Raw genomic sequence first — 15,214 nt, 5'->3', positions numbered from 1 at the left:
TTTGAGTTTTTCCTCCATGCTTTTGTATCATTGATGCTTGTTACATTTGTATGGTTAACTTAAATCTGATCCTAAGTTGTTTATGAATATAGATCCATGTCTTTGTATAGTGTTCTTCTTCTGTGATCTTACAGGTACTTTGTGAAGCTGGGCAAGTAAGGGAGAAGGTAGCTGGAGACTATCAAAGAAGAGAGGGATTGGATCAAAGGATTAGTGCAAGACACAGGTTGGTTCTTTCTATTCTTCTCTATCTATAGTTCATAAAGGAAATACAAAAGTGGTTTTTCTCTGTTTGTTTCTAAGGCAACTATCACACCTTAGTGGGATAGAGTAGTTCTAAATAGACACTTTTCCCTGTAACACATCCGTTGTTCCTTTCGTAATTCCCTAATTTCTCGTGTTTTATTAGAAGGAACAACAGGCTTTCTGCTGCGTTCTGGGCCGTGACTAGTCCCTGGATCTTTCTCTTGGGGTGCTTCTTCACTGTTTGTGCTGGCTGATCTGGGGTAGGAACCCTAACTGGTTCCATGACTTCTTTTTCAATCCCTACTTCCTCCAGACTTTCCTCTGGTGCCTTGGGAACAGATTGTTCCTGTTTAGTGTCTCCTATCTCTTCTTCATCATGAACAGGCATATTTCTTTTTTCTGCCTCTTCTGCATGTGGTTTTTCAGATGCATCTTCTTCCTGTGGTGTGCCGTGGAGGTATGATGGAGTGGAAGGTTGGCCATACTCACCCATATTGGCCAAGATTGCGGCCAATTCATCTTCTCCCACTGGGTCCTGTGGTGGGCTACCTACCTGCTGTCCCATTTCCTCCTCCTGCTTGGATTGTCCAGCTTCTGCCTCAGAATGCTTAGCTTTTGTTTTAGGATGCTCAGCTTCTGTTTCAGGATGCTCAGCTACTTCCTCATTTTCCTCTTCGGATTGCTCGGCCTCCTTGGCCTCTCCTTCCTTTTCTCCTTTAGCTTGTTCTTCTTCTACTTCTGGCCGTGAGGGTTGCTCGTCCTCAATTACCACTGGCTAGACGGTGCTTTCCTGGAGCTTTTCCAGCCTTCCTCTTATCCGGGCTAATCGGACTAATTTTCTGTGTTTCTTTGGTTGTTCTAGTGTATCAGTGTCATGCTTATGCTTTGCTGATTCCTGGCGTGCTTCTGGTCGTTCAGATGTGCTCGCAATATGTTTTTGTTTTCCAAATTCTCTGCATTTTTCCGGACGTTCTGGTGTGCTTGTAGTATGTTTACGTTTTGGGGATGGTGTTGTCGCCCTCCCCTCAATTATTGCAATTAGCTCTTCCCAGCTGCTTTGCTGCTGGGTGAGGCTATGACTAACTATTAATCGAATTAATCCATGGTGGCTGACAACTGACTCTACATGCTGTGCCTTTTTTAGGCTTCGTGCGACGTCATGAAGTAATGAATTCAAAAGTGCAGGAAGATTTACAGAGCATTTCTGCTTTAGAATAGCTAAGAGTTTAAGATGTCGTGGTCTTACCACGTCTTTCCTCCCCTCGCAGGTGATGTAGCTTTGCATTGTTCTTGCTAATTCTGCCCAGGGTTCTCCTAGCGTTGCTGGCAGGACTCCCTTCCCCTTAATCGTCAAGCTCTGGCCTTCGTCCTGGAAAATTTCCATGATCTTCTGTAATCTTTCCTTCTTTAGTGTCCATACAGGTCCGATGGCTGGTAGTCTCGAGACTTCTGCGATTATATCATCGGTGACCGTTATCCGCTTCCCCCTTACTGTGGAGTGATCCTCCTGCAGGTTCTGCAGAAATTCCATCGCCACTGTTTCATTAGACTCCTGCAGGCGACTGAGATAAGTCAGCCACCCTGCTCTTTCCAGGATCTCCCGAGCAGCAGCGGAGACTGTCAACTCCTGTGGTTCGCTTCGAATTGCCCTGCCTCCCATGGTTTCGCTGTGGATTCTCAATGGAACAGTAACTGCTTGTGCTGTTTGAAACATAGAGAGGGTAATAATCGTAGGATTTAGAAAAATACAGAGTATGCAACATAAATGACTTATGAACAACAACTTGTGTAGAAAATAAAAATATCATGTCGTTAAGCCGTTCCATTCCCTATTACACTATCTTTCCTGAATAGTGAGCTGACACATAACCCAGGGAATAATGAGGTTAACCTCCCCCCCCCCACAATGTCATAGGCTATCCCAGCCGTCAAAGAAAGGAGCAGCACCCGATCTGTAACCAAGTCATAAAGGAACAACGTATGAAAATATGCCATGTTTAGAAAAACAACGAATTACCGAAATCGAGGCATGAAGTTGGATCGCGTATTACGTAAGAGGCTGCTGTGATATGATGCGAGGCCGGGGGATAGGACGTCTGTCGTACTTGCCAAATCTCAAGTGGTCATTGTCACCTCCTTTGCCATGATTGGTGGTAATAAATGTTCATGTGATATATAAGTCGGGAAATAATGTATGATTAGTGCCTAGGATATAAGAAACAAAAGAGCATTAGTATCCTACCTATTGGTGTAATCAATGTGACTTCAATACCATTAACAGTGCTCTGTTGTCGACAGGTGTCCATAACCGTGACAGAGTTGTTTATTTCACCCCTGGAATCATGATCCTTTATGTGCATATTAAGGAATGTAATGTCAAAGTGTAGGCCATTATGATGGCTTGGTAAGGCCATTATGCTGGCTTGGTAACCAGTTAGCCATAATGCCATTCACGAGGAGGGGCGAAGAGTGGGCAGGCCGGCTCGTGATGAGACCTACTGTTCGAAGGTTTGTTTATTTGGTATACCTTTTGGCCCATATCCCTGGTGTGGTGGCCATAGTGGGAATGCCACTTCACTTCTATCCTCATGATCATGGTAGGATGGCTCTTGATGAGACCCCCTATCCTGCATTTGACAACTTATAATTCATTTTTTTTTTTCATAAAGCACTTTCCCTTATTTATACACAAAGGGTGGTTCAACACTCCTTAAGAGTAGGAATGGTGGAAGAAGTCTTATCATCGCAATAGGAAGATATAAACCCTTTGTTCTTATTCCTAAACAAAAATCAAAGAGGATTAAAAAGAATGGCATGATAAAGATAACCAATCAGGGCAAAATTAATAAGACAATGACAACAAAAGATAAGCATGTCCTTCCTTCTGTCCTCTTACCAATACAGAGCCTTATAAAGATAGTGATTTATAATTTTCTGATTTCAATATGTTGTGATTTTGTATTCATTGCATAAGTGCATAGCTGTCTCTAAAAGACTTTGAAAGAACAGGAGCAAGAAGCATCCTCAAATTTAGATCAGCAAAAGGGATAGCTGTTTCACAAGGAGAGAAAAAGTATGCTAGAAGTGTTCCTTTTTGAGAGAGGAACAACAGAGGAGCATAAGTCTCAAAAGTGCAAATGCCATTCCTTTTGAAAAAGGAACAACAGAACACACCAATGCCGTTCCTTTTGAAAAAGGAACAACAAAAAATAAAATAAAAAAATGCTATCTTTCTTGAAAAAAAAAAAAGGACAGCAACACACTCAAAATGACGTTCCTTGTGAAAAAGGAACAACATAAATAAAAAATATGTTGTGCCTTTGAAAAAGGGAAAGTAAACACACCGAGTGCCATTCCTTTTGAAAAAGGAACCAAAAAAATCAAAATGTTGTTCCTTTTATAAAAGGAACAACAAGACAAGCAAACACTGTTCCTTTAAAAAGGAACAACAGGAAAATCAAGAGTGTTGTTCCTTTTGAAAAGGAACAACAAAAAAATCAAGAGTGTTGTTCCTTTTGAAAAGGAACAACAGAAAAATCAAGAGTGTTGTTCCTTTTGAAAAGGAACAACAGAAAAATCAAGAGTGCTGTTCCTTTTGAAAAGGAACAGTAGAAAAATCAGGGGTGTTGTTCCTTTTGAAAAGGAACAACAGAAATCAAGAGTGCTGTTCCTTTTGAAAAGGAACAGCAGAAATCAAGAGTGCTGTTCCTTTTGAAAAGGAACAACAGAAAAATCAAGAGTGTTGTTCCTTTTGAAAAGGAACAACAGAAAAATCAAGAGTGTTGTTCCTTTTGAAAAGGAACAACAGAAATCAAGAGTGTTGTTCCTTTTGAAAAGGAATAGCAGAAAAATCGAGAGTGCTGTTCCTTTTGAAAAGGAACAGCAGAAAAATCGAGAGTGTTGTTCCTTTTGAAAAGGAACAACAGAGAATCGAAAAATCAAAAATGCTGTTCCTTTTGAAAAGGAACAGCAGAAACACACAAATGCCATTCGTTTCAGGAACGGCAAAAATCGAAATCCTTGAGCAAAAGAACACATTTAGTTCAAACATATGTACACGGACGACTTGAAGAAAAGAAATTATGTACAAATTGTAAAAATAAATGAATTCCTTAATGAATTACAGGTGAGGAAAACTTCTTTTCCTCTCCTAAAATCTCTATATCAGTGTCTCTGCGTAGCTGTTGGCAGAAGGATTCCCGAGTGAGTGGTTTATGATAGAGACGAACTCGGTGGCCATTCACTTTGAAGGCATATCCAGAACCGTCAATGGTGATTAAAGTGATGGTACCATTGTCATGTACCTTCTGGATTTCATATGGTCCCAACCAACAAGTCTGGAGTTTCCCAGGGAAGTCCTAAAACCGAGGGTCATATAACAGAGCCCAGTCTCCCTCGTGGAAGACTTTGTTTTTGATGAGCGCGTCATGCCATTTAGCTCGCTGCTGTTGAATCAGTGCTGTATTTTGTAGTGCAGAGAGCCTGATTTCGTCCAATTCATTGATCTGCTATAGTCGATTAGTCTGTGCCTCGATTAGATCTAAGCCAACTTCCTGTGATGTTCGTAATGTTTGGATTTCAAATTCTATAGGAAAAATGGGTTGTTTTCCAAACACTAATTGATAAGGTGAGTAACCAGTGGTGCTTCGCCATGTTATTCTATAGGCCTAGAGTGCTTCAGGTAGTCGGGCAGCCCAATCACGCCTATGTGACGCAATGGTTTTTGTTAGGATTGATTCTATTACCTTATTGCTGCTTTCTACTTGTCCATTCGCCTGTGGGTGATATGGAGTAGTGATTTTATGTTGGACATGATAATTATTAAGTGTTGTAGCTAATCTATTGCCAGCAAATTGTGGTCCTCCATCTGTAATTATTTCCCTTGGAAGGCCATAACGTACAAATAGATGGAACAGGAACTGTATAACGGAGTCCTCTGTGGCTCTTGGCAATGCTTCTGCTTCAACCCATTTGGTGACATATTCTGTTGCCACCAAGATATATGTTCTCTGATTTGATGAGGGGTTGATGGGTCCAACGAAATCAAGAGCCCATCATTCAAATGGTTCGATGACTAACTGTGATTTCAGAGGCATCTCGTCAGCTTGACCAGGACGTCCTGCTCACTGGCAACTGTCATAGGCTTGGACAAATTTCTTTGCATCTCTGAAAATCGTGGGCCAATAATATCCTGTTTGTAATACTTTGTGTCCAGTTCTACGCTCAGCGAAGTGTCTCCCACATGGTCCGTCATGACAGGCTTTTAGGATGTCAAAGATTTCATCTTCTCGAACACATCTCCTGATATGCATGTCTGCTCCTGTGTGAAACAAATAGCCCCCAATCCAGGAGAATCGAGTACTCTTTTGAACAATCTGTTTTCGTTCATTAGGGGTTAAGTGTTTTGGTAGTTTACCTACTGCAAGGTAATTGGCAACATCAGCATACCAGGGTGTTCGAACGACAACAACAAACATATGTTCGTTTGGAAATCGATCTTCAACTACTACTGCATCAATTGGCTTTGGCATTCTTGAGAGAAAATCGGCTACAAGATTCTCTTTGCCGGGCCGGTCCTTGATTGTGATATCAAATTCCTGCAATAAGATCAACCATCTAGTTATTCTGGCATTTGTGACAGGCTTATTTGCTAAATATTTTATGGCGGAATGATCTGTATACAAGATAATAGGATAGCCTGTAATATAATGTCTAAATTTATTGACAGCATGTATTACAGTTAGGAATTCTTTTTCAGTAACAGTGTAATTTAATTCACCATGGGATAAATTTTTGCTGATGTAATAGATAGCGTATGTTTTTTTATCCTCTTCTTGCCCAAGGACTGTGCCAATGGCTGTATCTGAGGCATCAGATGATATTTGAAATGACAAATCCCAGTTTGGTCCTCGAAGGACTGGGGCTGTGGATACGAGCTTCTTTAAATCCTTGAAAGCACGTTCACATTTTTCTGTCCAAAGAAAATCAACATTACCAGTTAGTGCATATAAAGGTGCAGAAATGTGTGAATAATGTTCTATAAATCGTCTATAATAACTAGAAAATCCAAGAAAGCTGTGTACCTCTGTTTGAGTAGTAGGAGTGGGAATAAGCAAAAGTATTTGGATTTTGGCCGGGTCTACTTGAATGCCGACTGCTAAAACATAGTGCCCTAGAATAAGTCCTTCAGTCATCATCATGTAACATTTTTCGTGGCTTAAGCAAAGCCTGGTAGCTATGCAGCGTTGTAGGACTTTTTCTAGGGTATTTAGTGCTGGATCAAAATCATCTCCATAGGGTGTAAAGTCATCCATATATACTTCAAGTCCATCATTTATTAAATCTGCAAAAATGCTAAGGATAGCCCTTTGCAATGTGACAGGAGCATTACATAGGCCAAAAGGTAGAACTCGGTAGGCAAATGTTCCCCAAGGACAAGTGAAAGTAGTTTTGTCCTGGTCTTCAGGGGCAATTTGAATCTGATTGTATCCACTGAAGCCATCCAGGAAAGAAAAGAATTTCTTTCCTGCCAAAGTATCTAGCACTTGGTCTATGAACGGGAGAGGAAAGTGGTCTTTTTGTGTTGCTTTATTGAGTTCCCTGTAATCCACACAAATTCTCCATTTCCCATTCTTTTTTGGTACCACCACAAGCGAAGAGACCCATTTACTGTCAGAAATAGGATAAATAAAATTGACAATTAAAAGTTTCTAAAGTTCCGCTTTTACCACATCCTTTAGATGAGGATTAAGTCTTCTTTGCGGTTGACAGACAGGTCTAGCATCTTTTTCTATATAAATGTGGTGTGTACACAATTGTGGATCGATTCCTTTCATATCAGGGTAATCCCATGCAAATGCTTCTTGATATTTTCTTAACAGATGGATGAGCTTAGTTTCTTATTCAGATGTGAGGTTGGCATTGATATTTAAAGTTTTTCCCGGTTCAATTTCCACAATTTTACTATTTGCGACAGAAGTAACAGGTATTGTTTGATCATGTGTGTCTTTGAGAGGATCTTCTTCTAATTCATTATCAAATGCTGCTTTTATCATGTGACATTGTGTGCAGGATCCGGATTCAGTTTGACTAATGAAGTTGTTAATGGCATCATCTTCTATTTGATCTTTAAAATCAAGTGCCTCTTGTATAGTCAATGGAGACCTAATGTTATCAGTAAGGTATGATACATGATACTTGTTAGTTTTAATTATTGTGACACTTGGCTGCGCTGGAGGATATAGAACTAAATTCTTGATATCAGGTCCTTTGGTTATGGTCATCTTTCCTTGCCGGCAACCAATATAAGCATCGACAGTGGCAAGCCAAGGTCTACCTAGGATTAACGGGTGTCCATCAAGTCGGGTTTTTGGATTAATTATCAGGAAATCGGTTGGATATTCCCAGGAATCTACAGAGACCATGACATCATGTAGAGTACCTTCTGGTCTAACCACAGGTCGGTCAGCTAATTCTAACAAAGTAGAGGTGGGTTCTACAGATGTAATGCCGAGCTTTTGACAGGTAGTGGTTGTTAAAATATTGATTGCAGCTCCTAGATCAACTAAGGCATTAGACAGGGTCTGACCATAAATTTGAACAGTTACAATTGGATTTCCGGGGTCTTCATATTTAATGGGTGTTTCTTTCCCGGATAATAAATCAGATAAAGTACCGACTACTTGGACTCTTGGATTAGTTGTTATATTCCTCCTTGGTTTCTTTATGCACAATTCTTTGATAGTTTTTGCGTATATAGGAATGTCTTGAATGGCTTGGAGGAATGGGATTTTTATGTACAAGTTTTGTAATTCTCCCAGAATGTCAAAGTCAGGATACTATAAAGGTCGAGGTATGACTAATCGTTCTGGGAACAGAGGAGAGGATGTGGTTGCTTGATTATGAGTCTGCTGCTTATTTACATCCTCTTGTTACAACTAATGTTCTCTTGATAATTGATCTTCAATATGAACTATTTTATCTCCCTCATTATGATACGTCCAGATCGTAATTGAAGATCGTTACACTCCCGTAGGTCAGGTCCTATTTCTGGTGATTCTATGATTTGAAGAGATTGGACCGGTCTGTTATTTGGATTGGGGTTGGGTTGGGCTGGGAGTTGCGGTCTCAGATTAGACTGGGGATTTTGTTGTAAAGCTGGCATAGTGGGTTGAGGGAGCGGAATAGTTCCTACTGGTTGTTGCATCGGTCTTTGCCAGTTTGTCTGCCAGGGTGAACTTTGTGAAGTAGGGGGAGTCCATTGTGGAGGATATGGGCTATTTTGCCAATATGGTGGAGTGTAAGGGAAATTCGGCCAACCATATTGGCTTGCCTGATTCAACCACGGGTTTGAAGAAGGAAACGATGGTGGTGACCAGTTTGAAAATGGGGGTTGGGACTGACTTTCCCAGATATTATATTATTGAGCATTATATTGTGGAGGCTGAAAAGAAGAGGTTGGGTCTGGAAACATACCAGATCGTCTTGGCTGCCACTGGCAGTGCTGGTTGATCAAGTACACCGATTCTGGTTCTTCCTCTGCTTCCTTATATACTGCTTTTAATCCAGGAAGTGAGGGGCAGCTTTCCGTCAGATGATCTTTTGTACATATGGCACATGTTTGGACTGTATCCAGTGGACACTCCTTGTGACTATGCTTTTTCCTGCATCGGGGGCAGAAGATTGCCAAATTCTGTTCTGCCTCCATCTGCTTCTGTTTGGCCTGCATAATATCAAGTTGTGTAGTTAGTGTCCCTAGAATATCAGTTTTAAAATTCTCTAACAAATTTCCAATCTCCACACGAGTTACTCCTTCTGTTGATATTTTATTGTCTCTTGCAAACCGATCATATTCTGCCGGTTTTACTCTTGTGTTGCCTCTCAAACTCCTGATACATAAATCAATAATGTCAGCAAAATTCTCTTGATAATGTTTAATGTTCCAATCCACTGTTCCTTCATGCCCCTTATCAATGCAGTTTTTAACACATTATCAGGTAAAGGTAGTGATGCATAAGGAGATCTTTGTAAATTGTACTGAAAACGTTCCACATATTCTTCTAATGTTTAGTTCGGTTTGGCTGTCATTTGGAATATTTCGTCTTTCAATTCTCTAGACCTACAATAATCCTGATATTTTTTTAAGAAGGATTCTTTCATTTGATCCCAATTGTTGATGACCCCACCACCTAGTCCCATAAACCATCTTAAAGCAACCCCCTTTAATGTAGAGGGGAATAATTTCAATTTTTGGGGATCGGTGGTGTAATCATATCCCCTGCACAACACATCAAATTCGAATAAAAATGCATCCGGATCTTCTGATGTGAGACCGTGAAATGTAGGGATATGTTGAAGAGGGATAGCTTTCATGGGCGCATTTGCTGCAGAATCCACTATAGGATATTGTAATGTAGATGTTTGAGCATTTGGCTGGTTCTGAGCCATAGGATCGAATATATGTCAATAACCTTCTGGGATATCTAGGAAGGTATTCCTAGGTTGAGAGGGAACGATTTTAGCAGGGATAGTTTTAATGTCACTTCCTTTATCTGGGATAAGGGGAATACCTGATGTCTGAGGAGATTGGACTCCTTCAACAATGATTTTCGCAGCGCTCCCCTTATCTGGGTTATTTAATGGTTGATCTGTTCCAATGGGGGATTTTGGTTCGTCGGTTTCCCCTGTTTCTCCTTCTCCTTCACAAAAGTTGCTGATATTCCCTTCCTGCAATAGTTCTGGAGTAGAATTTTCAATTTCTTGAAATCCTGCTCTTCAGTTTGACTATGCACCTTAGCAAAGGCTACAGATGGTGATCCTGTGGCCTGAAGGGAACTAGTAGGTTGTTTAGAAATGATTTTCCTGGGGCCTATTGATGGCTGAGATTCTGTTTTCTTATAGATTTCGTCTATGAAAGTTGTTCAGCCAAGGGTCACCGGCCCCTTAGCTTTTTCGGGCTTGGATGGAAGCTTAATATTCTTTTTTGGTTTTTTCTGCTTAGTCATGCACTCAAATGAACTACTAAATTCTATTCAAACAAAGCAACAACAAATCTTTTAGGAAAGCGGACAGTGGAGCATGGATTTTACATGCTCCGCACGCAGGTTCTTACCTTCCGTTTTTAAGATCCAACTCTTCCTTAGCAGGTTCATACAATACTCTGAAAAAGACAAATGGCTACACTCTTTCCCCAGCAACGGCGCCAAAATGTAGAGCTATAAAAAGGGTCTCTTTCACCTCTAATTACCTCACATTAATATGTCAATCCGGGAGCGTTTGGTTATTTCAAAGAGTGACTCAATCTGAGGCTATTTGTCAGAGTAATGCTAGTAGTACAGCGTTCTGCAAAAATACAAGAGTAAACGGATGCTTGTCTATAACTAAGTTACTTCAAATGACTAAATCACACACTCCTAAAGCTAGGAAACTTTATCAGTCAAGGGTTCGACAACAATAGCCCATCCCTTTGGAAACTGATGGAAAAGAAATTAGAGCATGGACCATGGGTCTGGGAGCGAGGCAGTAAATGCCGAGGCTCACTACAACCATAGATCATCTCTCACACCAAAATAACAAATGCGAGTAAATGAAACAACAGGTAAAAATGAAACAACAAATAAGAAATAGAACAACAAATCTAGAATGGAACAGCAATGCTAAAATGGAACAACAGTTCTGAAATGGAACAAAAATCGAATAACTAAACCTTGCGAGAAGTGATCGAGCTTTATCCTATCAACTCAAATGCACTTGTTGTAATCAAACATCAATCTTTCATTCTCCAAGCAAATAAAGCAGCACGCGCTAATGGAACAACACTAATTACTAATAAGTTATGGAACAACATTTGGAAATCATACACCCAACACACTTGAAAAGTAATCTGATTTAGCACCAATCGTCATCAACAGGAATACAACTGCGTTTTAAAATGGAACAACATTACTCCTGAATCATAAAGAACACATCTTTTCAGATAAATTCCACAACACGAATATACAACATAAGAGCTCCGTAACAAAATAATAACAATGTTCAATTAAGTCCAATAATATTCAATCAACTCTGCAGGTATTGGTGATATAATGCAGAGTCAATGTAACAGTTATTGTCTGTAAAAACCTTAATGAACGAATCTTAATAGAGCATATGATGCAACTTATAAAGCATATCGGATTACCAACTAATGACGGTAAGCAAACCACGCAGAAATCAAATCGTAGTGATACAGAAGCAAGTGTCCTCCGGGGCCAGGCCCTTACCCTCAAGGTTACACCGCTTTAGGTTAATCCAGACGCAGAGATAAGAAAATCACCAAGTTTATATTAATGCATAAAACAGAAAGTACAATGAGCCAAGTTCAACGAGACTCGATGATCAAAGTTCAATCTTTAACAATAAGTTACATAAAAGCATGATCCCCCCAAAGCTAACAGTGTCGTCCCTTTATATAAGGGTGACGTCGGAGATGTCTAAGTAATAAGATAAATAAAGCAGCGACCCCTCAGGATCGAAGATCCTGAAGGATTCGCCAAACTGTTAATCCTTAATCACTTCTTCTCCTCCGCCGAGTTGGTGCCTTCTCCTCCTTTTCCGGACTGGTTTTCTTCAATCTGCTTAGCCTTGTTTGCACTCGGTCCTTCGTCAAAGGGACAACAGTTACCCTGTTCTTGTCTTTTTCTTTGGAACAGAAGCTCCTCGTTTTTACCCCTTCCTGCACAGGAGAATGACAACTATCAGCGGTTTAATTCTTGCATACTAATTCCACATGTTTTGTTATAATTCTTTATTGTTTTCCACGTTCATGATGTAAAAAGATTCACAAGTCCCACTGAAAAGCCATTGAAATGATCATCAAAAACATACCTTTTTAGTACTCCACACTTTGGTCTTAATTCTAGATGAAATTTCTAGTAGTGGTCTTCATCGTTACCATCTTTTGAATAATGTTTACAGGTAAGTTTCTCTCCCTCTTTCTTGACAGTAACATTCTTTTTTCCTTTTCCTTTAAACTTCCCCTTTCCTTTGTCTGTAGTTTTAAAAGGTTTCTTGTAGTCCCTTGAGGAACATTATTCCCTCTTGATTCTAAATGATTTTCCTGAACACATACTTCATCTAGATTGGTGGGATTAAACATAAGTATAGCATATCTCAAATAAATATGTAATTTACCTATATTTAAGGAGAGTGTCTTTTGAAGACAAATCAACACCCAAATTAAATTTCTTCTTCTAAATTCTTGTGTGTAATTTCGGACATTGAACTTTAGCTTGTCTAAATTTTTTCCAATCCATAATTTCCTTTTTCATGTAAGTTAATGGGTAAAATTTCCTTCTTAATGCAACTATACAATCATTCCAACAAGAGATAATTTTACCTCATTACTTCCAATATTCTTGAGTTCTGGTCTCCCACAAGATTAGGGTTGCACCTTCCAGCGAAGAGAAGCAAGCTAAATATTTGTGACATCATCATCAATCTTTTGAATCCTGCAATAACTTCAAGTTGAAAAACCTAATTATCCAACTTTTTAGATTTTATTTCTGTATTGTACATAGGAAATTAAAACTTGACATCAAGCTTAATCAAAGGATACTTAGCATGTCCTTTTGGAGATGAAGGCATAGTAGGTATATGGGATGAAGGAGGTGAAGAAAGAGGTGATGATGAAGGTGTAAATGGAGGTGAAGGAGGAGGTGGAGGTGGAAGCTTTTTCTCATAACCACCATTACCTTTTGGTTGATTATAACTTTCTCCTTGCAAACTTTTTGTCCTCTCATAATAAAATTCTTTCACCATCTCAGCCATATCATAGAAATCCTTTCTAAAAGCTCTCTCATCATTGGACATCAACTTTGGTCCTTTTACTTCTTCATGTGCCATGACTTGTGGAGTTTATGGCCTCCTTGAACTAATTTCAGGGTTTGGTTCTTCTAGCACTCCTCCTCTTATAAATTTATACCTTGTAATCATTCAATAAAAATACTTCCAAAATCTATCAAACCTTCAGAAAAACCATGCTCTGATACCAAACTGGTATGAAATTAAAATTGAAGGCTTCATGTAAATTTTTGCAAGCTAGTTTATGTATTTTGGGCAATGGATTGTGAAATGAAAAAACACACAAACTAAGTTAATTTTTGCATATTTTTAACAGTTAAAAATGGACAATAAACAACATCACAACACAAAAAATTGGTGAAGGAGTTCACCCCTCCTTGGCTACGTCTTTGGGTCTAACTTCCAATGGTGGCCCTTTGTATTATATGCTCAAATGATAAATTACATAACCATATAATGTTGAGATTGAAAAAATAATACCGCCATTGTGTCCAGAATGACCAAAAACCCTTGTGTAGGCTCTTATTGGGCTCAAATAGGTTGAAAAATGGCCAAGTTAGGCCTCCTCCATTATGTCTGCAAAAATTTTCTACAAAACTCACTACTATACCAACTGTTTAATGAAATGATCATTGGGCATGTTGGTAAGTCACTCTATTAGTTTACCATCAGTCGCGGGTTCGATCCATGCTTGGTGGCAGAGGTTGTGGTTTTACGTTTAAAAATTAAATAATTTTTTATTATGGGCCAAGCCCTCCTCCGAGCTCCGCACCCCTAGTTCCTCGATGCCACATGACTATGGGTCATGGGTGAAGGTGATATTCCATGCGGCCCAACCCCCAATCCCTACTCCATTGATCGTGTGCTATCCAAAAAGCCTAAGCCAAAACTCCTCCCTTTCTGCTCCTCCCTTTCCACTATAGCCAAAACTCCTCTGCATCGGTCACATTGTATACAATATGTCCTGGGGCTGGGCCAGTTGGGCACACCCACTGGCATAACCCTCCCCCCAATGGTTCCAACCATAAACTTTAAATATAACTCACCAATCACGTTTATCAAGTCATGCCTGTGGTTTAATATTGGAGCGACGAGTTTGTTTGTGGGAGTTCGTTGGTTCGAACCCTATGAAGGTCTATTCTAGTCAATACGAAACTTTTGGTGTGAAAAACAAGAACACTTAGTGTCCTCTCATAGCTCCATATTGAAACCTCTGGTTGACCCACGTGGTGAACTCTAGTTGGCCGAGATGGCGACCTATGATTGGTCCACCACAACAACTGTACAATCGATCACTATGCACCATGTGCCTTCATGTCACTAATCCAACCTATCACCTATACATCCCATACATATGATGACGTTAACATGATGTCATTATACATACTGCCATGTGGCATCTATACACTACCCAGTCAACCCTGTAAGTTGACTTTTTTTACTATTTTCCAAAAATTTCAGAACGCGATAACTTCCTCATACAATGTCAGATTGAGGTGATTCAAGCATCGTTGGAATTAGAACAAAAAGATCTACAATTTGGCACTGGTTTTGGGAGAATTTGAGCACTTTAATTTTTGAACATATTTTTGATCCCATGTATTATTAACCCAATATACCAAAGGTCATGTTTCCCTTGCCTTGTAGTTATGACCCTCTTCTATAAAATTTTGTTATCTGTCAACTCTATATGAGAATCTAGTGTTAAACCCTCTACAGATAGTAGGACCTATTTCTCTTCTTGATCTAGTTTGGAAGGCTTATAGATTTTCATATTCTCTACATTTATCACTAAGTAGATGCATATGTATGTGGGTAGATTGAGTCTATAGGCATTCCACCACCTTATCCAATATCCGAAAGGGACCATATAATAGAGCCTTGATTTTATTTCTAAGGCCCTTTAACATTTCCTTGTTCAACTATAACCATACTTTATCTACCACCTTGAATGACTTCTCTATCTTGTGCTGGCATGCCAAGATTTGTATTTTTGTTGTGATTCTCGTAGTGTCTCTTGTAATTATAGATGGATTTTCTTGATCTTCTCCATAATATTTTCTACCCTTAAGGCATCCCATATCAAATTCTCCACCACTCTTTGTTATCCATAGGTGAATGTGGAAAA

The sequence above is a fragment of the Pinus tabuliformis genome, chromosome 1_1 (assembly GCF_031772625.1).
Source record: "Pinus tabuliformis cultivar Carrire ecotype Pingquan chromosome 1_1, CPIR1, whole genome shotgun sequence".
Classification (NCBI taxonomy): Eukaryota; Viridiplantae; Streptophyta; class Pinopsida; order Pinales; family Pinaceae; genus Pinus; species Pinus tabuliformis.
Note: the sequence above shows the minus strand (reverse complement) of the source record.